The sequence below is a fragment of the Saccostrea cucullata genome, unplaced genomic scaffold (assembly GCF_032062105.1).
Source record: "Saccostrea cucullata isolate Sc308-1 unplaced genomic scaffold, CSIRO_AGI_Scuc_v1 ctg6352, whole genome shotgun sequence".
In the NCBI taxonomy this organism is placed as follows: Eukaryota; Metazoa; Mollusca; class Bivalvia; order Ostreida; family Ostreidae; genus Saccostrea; species Saccostrea cuccullata.
In genome coordinates, this window is record NW_026928750.1 from 23100 (window position 1) to 33534 (window position 10435).

The 10435-nt window shown below is 33.1% G+C and overlaps 1 long non-coding RNA gene across 1 annotated transcript; it reads left to right on the plus strand.

The window, feature by feature from the left end:
- The first annotated feature begins 444 nt into the window (after positions 1 to 444).
- LOC134278639 (uncharacterized) lies at positions 445 to 9727 on the plus strand. The gene is made up of 4 exons (XR_009994485.1): positions 445 to 479; positions 5254 to 5355; positions 7372 to 7617; positions 9545 to 9727. It is a non-coding gene; the product is annotated as an uncharacterized LOC134278639 (long non-coding RNA).
- The last annotated feature ends 708 nt before the right edge of the window (positions 9728 to 10435 follow it).

A 10435-nucleotide genomic window follows, 5' to 3' on the forward strand; every position in this document is an offset into this window, starting at 1 on the left:
TATTATACTATTGCTGTATTGTCTATTTTTTAGATCATAAACGAAACATGAGGCCACATTTCTTTTCCTAAAATTATTGAGGTTCTGGATCAAATTTTAATGAAAAATAAAAATTTTTTTCAAACAGTTTTTTTAAGAAAACATCGTATGATTTTTTCTTAAAGTCCATAAGTATAGATTTAAGTCTTTATCATTCTTCTGATGAATAACATGTTAAACAAACCGAAAATTCAAACTCAAAATGGAAGCATAAAATGCCAAAGTATCTAAGAGCATTAATATTTGAACTATTCAAAGTAATGACAAGAATCGAATTTCTTGCAGTTGGTTGGTTGATTGATTTAGAAAACTGTGCTTTCGATTCATTTTGCAAGTTTCTTTCACAAACGAAGTACATGTATTCCTTGAAACTCTTGGGACATTAAAAATGCGGTGGCTATCAATCTATCTCTTCCGTTGCCAACTTCTTCTTAACTATGGTAAGTTAATTTAGATTTGTATTTCCTCTTAAAAATATATCGTGTACAAAGGAAAAGAAAATTTGGATTGTTAAAAAAAAGTAATGATGAAATAGGAATCAAACATTATAAAAATCAAATTCAAGGAAGTGGGTAAAAAAATATATGGATATTTTTTTACCTAACGTTTAGGATGTATTTGATTATCATATATATCCATGTAATGTGATTACTGTTTCATAATAATGTAAACTTGAATATGAATATTATTTCTCATTCTTGAAAAGTTAAAGTGTGCTGCAATGAAATATAATATAAAATGATCATGATTTTTGAAAATGTTGATTTGTTGAGTTTTCAGCATTTTAACCCCTGTTTTTTTTTTTTTATTTCAATTGAATAATAAACAAATAAGAATAATAATTTTCGATTTATTAGCATTTGTTAAATATAAATTTAACTTAGATTGAGTGATACTTTTCCATTTCTTTTTTTTTTGCTACGGGTTTTATTTTCGGCACAGTTTCTACGTGTTTGCTTATGGTGGTACACTGGTAATTTGGTTCACTAATTTGCTGTAGGTGTTAGAGAACCGAAAATACCAGTGTACCGCCTTAAGCGTATAAACATTAGAAAATGTGCCAAAAATAAACCCCCCAATTTTACTTTTTTTCTTTCTGCAAATTCCGAAGGAATACTACAGAAAAAGAACGTGAACATGAAGAAAAACATTCTATAAACAGACATAAACTAGATTAAATGCAACATAATTTTATTTCCTTAACTATATATTTTAAATTGCATTATATAACTGAAATATGTGTACAAAAAATCCATTTTCCCGAATGAAATTACTGATGTTTTATCATGAAGTCATAATGAACTTTGATAACGGGCATCTAAGTATGAGCGGTTTTACACGTCAAGATAAAAAAAATTAATAACAAATAATTTAAGTTTCACAGTCAATTAAGGACCTAACAAGGAGTAATACAGGGTGTGAAATAGAAATCCGTGTTGGGCGAGGCAAAGTTATAAAATATCAAAACAAGTGATAAGACAAGTACCAACGCAAACCGTTTCTTAGCCGCCATGGTTATTCACAATTATTATCAGGAAATATAATTATGTTGCATTTAAAACAAGTTAATGTCTGTTTATAAAATGTTTTTCGTTAAGTTCGTGTTAAGTTCAAGTTTTTTTCTCGGCTTCGTATCCGTGTTGGGCGAGGCCGTGTGTCTGTCTGTCTGTCTGTTTATCTGTATGTCCGCAAAACTTAAACATTACCGATAACTTTTGAATGTTTGAATTTATTGATCTCATATTTCAAATGTGTATTTCATGTGACAAGACCTTTCTATGACTACCAATATATATATGACCTCTTGACCTTGGAGTTTGACCCAAGTTTGCAAGAATTTATCCAAATTTAACCTTATCATAACTATTAGACAGTTGGTTCTAGGGCTTTCATTTTTCACAAGTATATTCATAATTTTAAAGTCTTTCCATGGATATAAATATTTTTAAACGTTTGACATTCACCTTCGAGATTGACCAACGTTTAGGGAAACTTTCACCTTAGATATAATTTTAGTACAGTTAGTATTTGGGGCATCATATATCACATGTGTATCCCATGTGGCAACCCTTCTTTTGGATACCAGCATGATTGACGTTTTGATCGTGACCATGGAGTGTCACGTACTTTAAAAAAAATTTTACCTTGGCATTAAGTTTTGATCAGTTGGTACTAGGTTTTTAAAATGTGTATTTCTAATGACAAGGCAATTGGTATGGAACCTTTTATTGGACTCTTGACCGTTACTTTGGAGTTTGACCCACATTTAAAAAAAAACTTTTTAAAAAATTAGTGCTTGGGCTATCATATTTTACAAGAATATTCATGGAGGCAAGCGCTTTCTTTGGGTAACTTATTTTTTATCCCTTGACTCTGCGCTGGAGTTTGACTTGCAATTGAGAAACTTCAACCTTCGCCTAAAAATGTCAAACTAGGGATATGTGTTTCACAAACACATATTGTTTTTTTAAACTAGGCAATGCGAGTCCGACCTTTTTAATTTTTTCAAAAAACAAATTCGTTAATTTAAAGGAATAGTTCACATCTGATAACTTTAGACTATTGTTTTAAACAATACACTACACTGACGTTAAATGTTTTTCAAAGAATGGTAAAATATCTCGGGAATCAATTTCATTGCTCTTGAAAATAGAGTTGAATGAATAAATAATGAATAAATATAACGGTTCTACGGAATTAAGACATTTCATCGTTTTCTGATACAAGATTAAAATGTTTCACGTTCTGACACAAACACTGAAAATATAATGGCTAGGGACATAAATAAACCTTCTCAAATGTCAATCTGTGATTAAATATTTATTTATAAAATGCTAAAACGGCATTGTTAATCTCTCTTCGGGGAGAGAACTTATTTTACCATATCAATGGACTATGGAAATGAATATGAAATACCTCATGCATAATTTCATATCTATTTTCCGGTCTCATAAAGTAGGCTTTCCCCCGTAAATTCATTACCCCCGGAAAACTGACTCTAGAGAGTAATTTCCAACAAGAAAAGTGGCTCTAGAGTAGCATAGAGGGTCACGTTAAATGTCAAATTCTATCAACCAATCAAATCGTCGCCGGCAAAATCATCGTATATTGTTGAAGCGAATAAATCTAGAGATGTTCCGAATTTGACGTTTGACTTGACCTTCTATGGGATGTTGTTAGATGTTAGTGTAGCGAGTATACGAACCCTTCTACAAAATGGTAAACAGATGTGCTGACATGCGTATTCGAAAATGAACATCAATCCGATTTTTCTTGGCTTAATCGCCAAACTCTTAGATTGATGAAACTGTAGAAGACTATTAATTTCCTCTGCCTCTGTCAGCCCGTCCGTCTTTATATCTTGCTGTCCCTCTGTCTGTCTGTGTGTCCCAAATGGTTTTCCGCAATTTTTCGAAATGCTTGATGACATTGAGATGATTTTTGGTATAGGAGTAAAACTTGATGAGTTAAAGTTTGCGTTTTGCTTTGCTTCAATTTTTTAAGGAATTACGACCTTTTCAATTTTTAACAGATTTTTAAAATTTTTTTCTACATGATTTGAGATATTGAGCAATTTTTTAGTGAGTGAATTACAAATTTGAACTTCGTTCCTCTTCATTGAATTTTTACGGAATATTTTTAAATAGATTTAACTAGATTTCATTTGCCGGTAGGGGACAAGTATTGCTAACACAATACTCTAAGAATACTTGTTTAACATGTATTGTACAATGGAAATAGAACATGTCAAATACATGTTTGACAATCCATAAGGATAAATAACAAACAAACTTTTCCTATCAAAATTCAGAAATGTTGTCTAAATTAGATGCCTTTCGCAAGTTAGAAGTTATATTTCTCTAGTGAAACAACTTAATGTATGAACAAGCCAAAATGAAATAATTTGGCAAAAAAATCAATTTGCAACTTTACAGTTCAACATGTTTCTTAATAAAATTAAAAAAAAGTGTATTATTTTTTCTTATTTTCAAGAATGTATTTTAATAGTTTACACAATCCATACATCCATTAATTGTTTGTTTAATCATTTTCTAGTATATTCACATATCTTTTGAAATCTATATATTTTGGTTGAGATTCCATGATATATATGTTTAGAAAATTCTTACAAAATATGTTGAAAAAACACTCATCTACCTTTTTAAAAATCAGTTTGTCGCTAAATTGATCTTTTTTTTTTTTTTGCAAAAATGTTGCGGCATTAGTTTATATTGATTATAACAAGGGTGAAATGCTACTCTGGGAACGAAAAAGGGGGAAATTTGGCTCGAGTGTAAGATTTCCCCTCAGGGGGAAATCCTTCTCCAGAGTACGATTTCCGGGGGAAAGCAGGCTTAGGGGGAAAAACTACTATAAAGCACTGGTAGCCTTTTTTCATATTTACATTTTTTTGTTAATGTAAATATAAGGAATCACTGTCTAGATTTTGAGGTATGGCAGGAACATTAACGAAGGTTGAAACCGTTGGATAATTTATACATAACGAGCTTATTGATTTCCGTACCGGTTGATGACTTAGGCAACATGCATCTAGTTATTCATTTCCCACGAATCATTTAGTTCCATGCAAGAAGTATGTAGATATTGTACGAAGGAAGTTTTCATAGATATTACTAGTACTTACATGAACTGTGTAGCATGATATTATCAAAACAATTTTGGTTCGTTAACTCAAATTATTATTCAATATTTTCATTAACTCAAATAAAAACAAGCAACACACGATAGACTCAAAAGAAAAAAATGAACCTAAACTGGACCATCTTAATCTAAAATTCTCGGGTCGTACCATCAAGCGGAAAACAACCTCATATGTGTTACTTAGAGCATCCACAGAGTACCCCCTTTTCATACACATTAAAATAACAGTATGGATATTGGAGAGCTCTTATGTATAGAGTCTGGAACTAACTTCATTAAATACGAAGATATTATGTCTAAAATCTACTAAAAAGGACACTCAATTCTGTTTATCCACCATCTGAATGAATACATGTAGGAATTAAGGGATTCCATTTTGTATAAAACTTTTGACTTCCGAGCTCTACCGGATAGGCCCAAGAAGCAAGAATTTGCGATTATGATCATCTTTGCAACATCTTAATTCTTATTCGTATATAATTGTAAATTGTGATGTGTGGTATTCCTTATATCACAGGTGTTATATAAAAGCTGTTCTTCTAATATTTTTAGAACTTGGAGGCTTTCTAAACTTAATAGCAGCACAAAGTCTGACCACTACTGACTACTCAACAACACTCATCGCAAACTTTACCACGGCAGACTCACACAGGGGTAATTCATAGATATAGAGCACTAAAAAAACAACATATATGTGACACACCAAGGTCAGATGGTTCAGTGTTGGTACGGAAGCCAAAGTCTGATGGCTCGTTTCCTATTTAGTCGCGATGCCCTAAACTGCGATGTTCTGACCAGCCAAAGTCGGATAATTCTGAGAAACAATAAACTTTTTACGACGTCATAGTAATCTCGGCGCCTTTGACGATATCTCAAGAGCCCATAATTTACATTTTGGTTGCACCCAACTGGGATATTTGGGCAAGTCGTTGTACACCATTCGACTGATAAGGATAAGTCCTTGCACACTATTGGATTAGTAAGGGTTAGTCCTTACACACTGTTCAACTGCTTATGGGATAGCTTTGCACTCAACAGTCTATTGGAAATCCCATGGATACCAATTGCGCTCCGTTATTAGGAGACCTATTTTGTATTAATATAGAGCAATATTTATGCAAAATCTTATGCGTAAAAAGAAAACACTTGCTGTGGCCTTAAACTCGACATTTAGATAATTTATATCGTATTGTCAATTAACAATATTAACTTCTATTCTAATGTTGATACGATATATCCTGGTGATATAAAAGATACCATAGAGTCTGACACATTTGTTTCATACTTGGATATTTTACTTGAAATAGACGTAAGTGGTAATCTAATGACCAATTTTTTAATCGTCATCTTCCCTAACTTATGCAGCAATATACCTTCGTCAGCTGCATACGGAGTTAACATATCTTAGTTGATTCGATACACAAGAGCATGTATAAACAATTTCCAAAACGAGGTAAATGTTTGATAAAAAAGTTGATGAAGCAAGAATATCAGTAGTGTCTTGTTTAAAAGCATCAATTCGTCAGTTACATGGTCGATACAATTACCTTGTGAGCAAATACAATTTATCATTGAGTAAAATGCTGACGATTTTCATAGTAATTGTTAATCCATTATTTATACACTGACTTGACGACGGATTTTTCCGTTATTTCCTGATCATGACAAGGAGCACACAGCGGGTGTGACCGGTTGGCAGGGGATGGTCACTCCTCCATGGAATCTGGTCCAAACGCTGATTTTATTTTAGGTCTGTGTTTTCTCTGCCCCTTTTTTGTGCTGTTTATGGACTTTAATACTGAAAATTGTTCGTTATCTTCATATCCTTCATCGTAATCTAATGATGATAAATGGTGATGATTTTTAACTTTTCAATCGCCATCTTCCCTTTCTTATGCAGCAACATACCCTTATCACTTGCATATGGGGTTTATATTTCTAAGTCGATTCGATACGCAAGAACATGCTCTACGTATGATTTTTTTAAATGAACTATGTCAGGTAAGTTGAAAAAACATGATTGTCAAGAGTCTCCTTTATAGTCATCATTTCGTATGTTCTATGGTCGATACAAAGACATCGTTAGCAAATACAACCTATCATTTTTTTCATACAACATACAATTGTTAGACCTTTATTTAAAAATTGAATTGTCTACGGCTTTTTCTGTAATTTTCCGACCATGACAAGGAGCAGACAGTGGGTGTGACCGGTCGCTATGGGTGGAGGATGCTCACTTCTCCATGGGACCTGATCGTACGTCTGATGTTTAGGAGGTCAGTGTTTTCTTTCCTCATTGTACTGTTTGGATTGGATTGGACTTTTGAGCTTGGATACTGTTCGCTCTCTCCATTTATTTCATTGTATTTATTTAAAACCATTGAGCATTGGCCTGGCGTGGCATTGCAATTTTGCGCAGTAGAAATGTGACGTTATGAACGTTAATTTTCCCGCCGTATTGTATTTTGGCGTGTCAAACCATCCGGGATTTGGCGCAGACCTTCTGACTTTGGAGTCCTCAATTACAATATGTTATGTTTTTATGTTTTATGTTTTACTGTAATTTCTTGTAGTCAGTAAGTCATAAATTAAGCAAATTTGAATCAACCTATGGAATGTAGATGTCGATCATGATTTTCAGAGATTAAATAAGTAGGAAATTATTTTCAGATATGTGTGCAAGTGTTGCGATGAATATTGGACCACTCAACACAACAAATTCATCTTTCCTTTATATTGGCTCCATGGCGTCTCTCAGGATAACTCTCAATCCTTCAAGAGGCTATTACGAAAACCTAGTAATTTTCGTGAAAACCCCTGGCGAAAATATCAATTGACGTTGCATTGTCTGATTTTCGTCATGTAGGCAATATGGAGTACGAAGTCCGTTATGCTTTCTCGCCTCGATATGATAGTGTGAGATTTTTTACTTCTAATATTTAATAAAATTGAAAAGGATTTTGATTGTTTTAATAGTAATTATTATAATATAACCTATCTCTTGACAAGATATTCCTTTACATTTGAGTTGCAGAAAACTTCATCATTTTTTTTAAAAGTGTCTGTTTCATATTTTGACACTTGCTTTTTAAATCTTTATTACATGGAAAAGCTAATGTTTTCTTTAATCCATTTTTTAAAAAATATAAATATTGAAAGCATTTAAGGAATTACCTGTATATAAGCTTGATAAGTTATGATTGCCACTTTAATAATAAATCAATTCTACGGAGTCTGCCTAATATTTAAGGACATTTTTTCTACTGCAATTTCTAATAAACTTCAAATGTTATTTTCAAATTTTAAAGGAAGCTGGCTAAATAATCAAAGTTGGGCAATGCATTGACTTTGTTATCAAGTAAGGTGAACTGACCGCAGGTGACATCTAAATGTATGAAAAGAAGGGCTTGTCTAAATATTTTTTAAAATTATTTTCTTATTATATTTATTTTATTTTGGTCACAAAAATGCCAGGTTCTTATAATCTTAAAAAAATATATCTCACATAATTGGCTTTTATGTTATATTTATGCACCCGTAAACGAAGTTTTGTGTTTATATAGTTTTTGTCGTGTCCGTCTGACTGTCTAGGTGTCTGTCAGTCTTTCTAGCTGTCTGTCTCCCTGTCTGTCTGTTTGTCCACAAAAACTTTAGCCTTGCTCATAATTTTTGATTTAGTGGAGCTATGACTTTCATATTTCACTTGTGTATTCCTTGTGACAAGACCTTTCTTTGGGTATTACCAAATTAGACCTCTTGACCTTGGTTTGACGCACTTTTACACAAAAATTTCAAACTTTTACTTTGGTCATATCTTTTGAACAGTAGATATCAAGACATTTATACTTCACATATGTATTTTTTGTTGAAAAACCTTTCATTGGATAGCAACAAACTTGACCTTGGAGATTTCATTACTTTTGAAAAACTGTAACTATGGCCATAACTTTTGAACGGTAAGGGCTAGGGCTTTCATACTTCACATCTGTAATTCTTGTGAAAAGACCCTTAATTGGAGACCAAGACCTTTGACATTGTCCTTGGAGTTTGACCTTCTTTTAAAAAAGCAAACTTTGACCATAATTTTTAAAGGGTTAGGGCTAGTACATTCACACTTTACACATTTAATCTTTGTGTTACGACCTTTCAATTGATAACAAGAACTTTGAACCCTTGACCTTGACGTTGGAGTTTGACCTACATTTTAAATTTTTAAACTTGGCCATATAACTTCTTAACAGTTAGGGCTAGGGTTTTCCTACTTTTTATATATATTTTATGTAGCAAGACATTTCATTGGATACCAATGGCCTTGACCTATTGACCTTCACTTGGAGATCTCCTTACTTAAGAAAAAACTTTAACCTTGGTCTTTACTTTTGAAAGCTAAGGGCAAGTGATTTCATACTTCACTTATGTAATCCTTGTGAAAAGACCCTCCATTGCATACCAAGAACTTTGACCCATGGACCTTGACCTTGGAGTTAGACCTACCTTTAAAAAGCAAACCTTGATCATTACTTTTAAAGGGTTTGGGCTAGTGCTTTCATACTCTACATACTAAATCCTTGTAACAATACATTTCAATTGATAACAGGGCTTTTGACCTTGAAGTGAACGTTGAAGACATTTTAATTTTTTTAACCTTTGCCGTAACTTCTGAGGGATTAAGTCTAGGGCTTCCATACTTTATGTATGTATTTTTTTGTGGCAAGACCTTTCATTGGACACCAATGACCTTGACCGTGAGGATTTCTATTAATCTTTGCTATGTTACCATACGGGGGCATCAGTATTTCACAAACACATCTTGTTTTTTCTTTCATTGTTTTTCTCATTGTAGACAGCATTCCAAAGGCAAAAAGGGTGTGGTTATAAGCTGATCAGAACATTTGTGTACTATTCCAATTATTCTGAAAATCAGCTTATTTGTGATTTTTTTGTATATCTGCATAACGCAAAATCCTTACAAGACAAACAGAATGTAAGCACGAATGCGGAGATTTCGTACACACAGAATGGCATTGAGAAAACATGCCCTACTCATTTCGTCAACTGGACTGTAAGAACATCATTCCTGGTAAGAAGTTTTCCTCGATATTAGTAGAAAAATATCAACAGGTGAGTGCGATGACACCATTCATTTAATTTTGTTACGTATTTTTTTTTTTATATTTTTATATGTATTTACATCATGTTTAGCTCACCTAAGCCGAAGGCTCAAGTAAAATTTTCTGATCAAAGAGTGTCCGGCGTCCGTCTGTCGTCCGTTGTCTGTAAATTTTTCACACTTTCGACTTCTTCTCAAGAACCACTGGGCCAATTTTTACCACACTTGCCACAAAGCATTCTTTGGGGAAGTTGATTCTTGCTTTTTCATGGGAAGTGATACGCCCTTTTTCAATGGGAGATAATTAAGAATTCGTGAAAATTTGGCAAAATCTTCTTTTTCAGAACCACTGGGCAAGAAATAATCACTTATGAAAGCCTCATTGCATACTGTAGAATCCAGTTTGTTCATATCAAAATCCCCGGAGGTTGGGAAGGGCCACAAGAGGGGTTCGTAGTTTTACAATGGAATATATAAGATATGCCATTAAACATTTCAAGAAAAACAAAGCCATGATAAGTCATATTATATCAGGAGTATCTTCAGATAGTTTAAATTCAAGTTTGTTCCAATCATGACCCCAGTGCTGGGGATAGTGCAGGTCCACAACAGAGGATCAAAGTT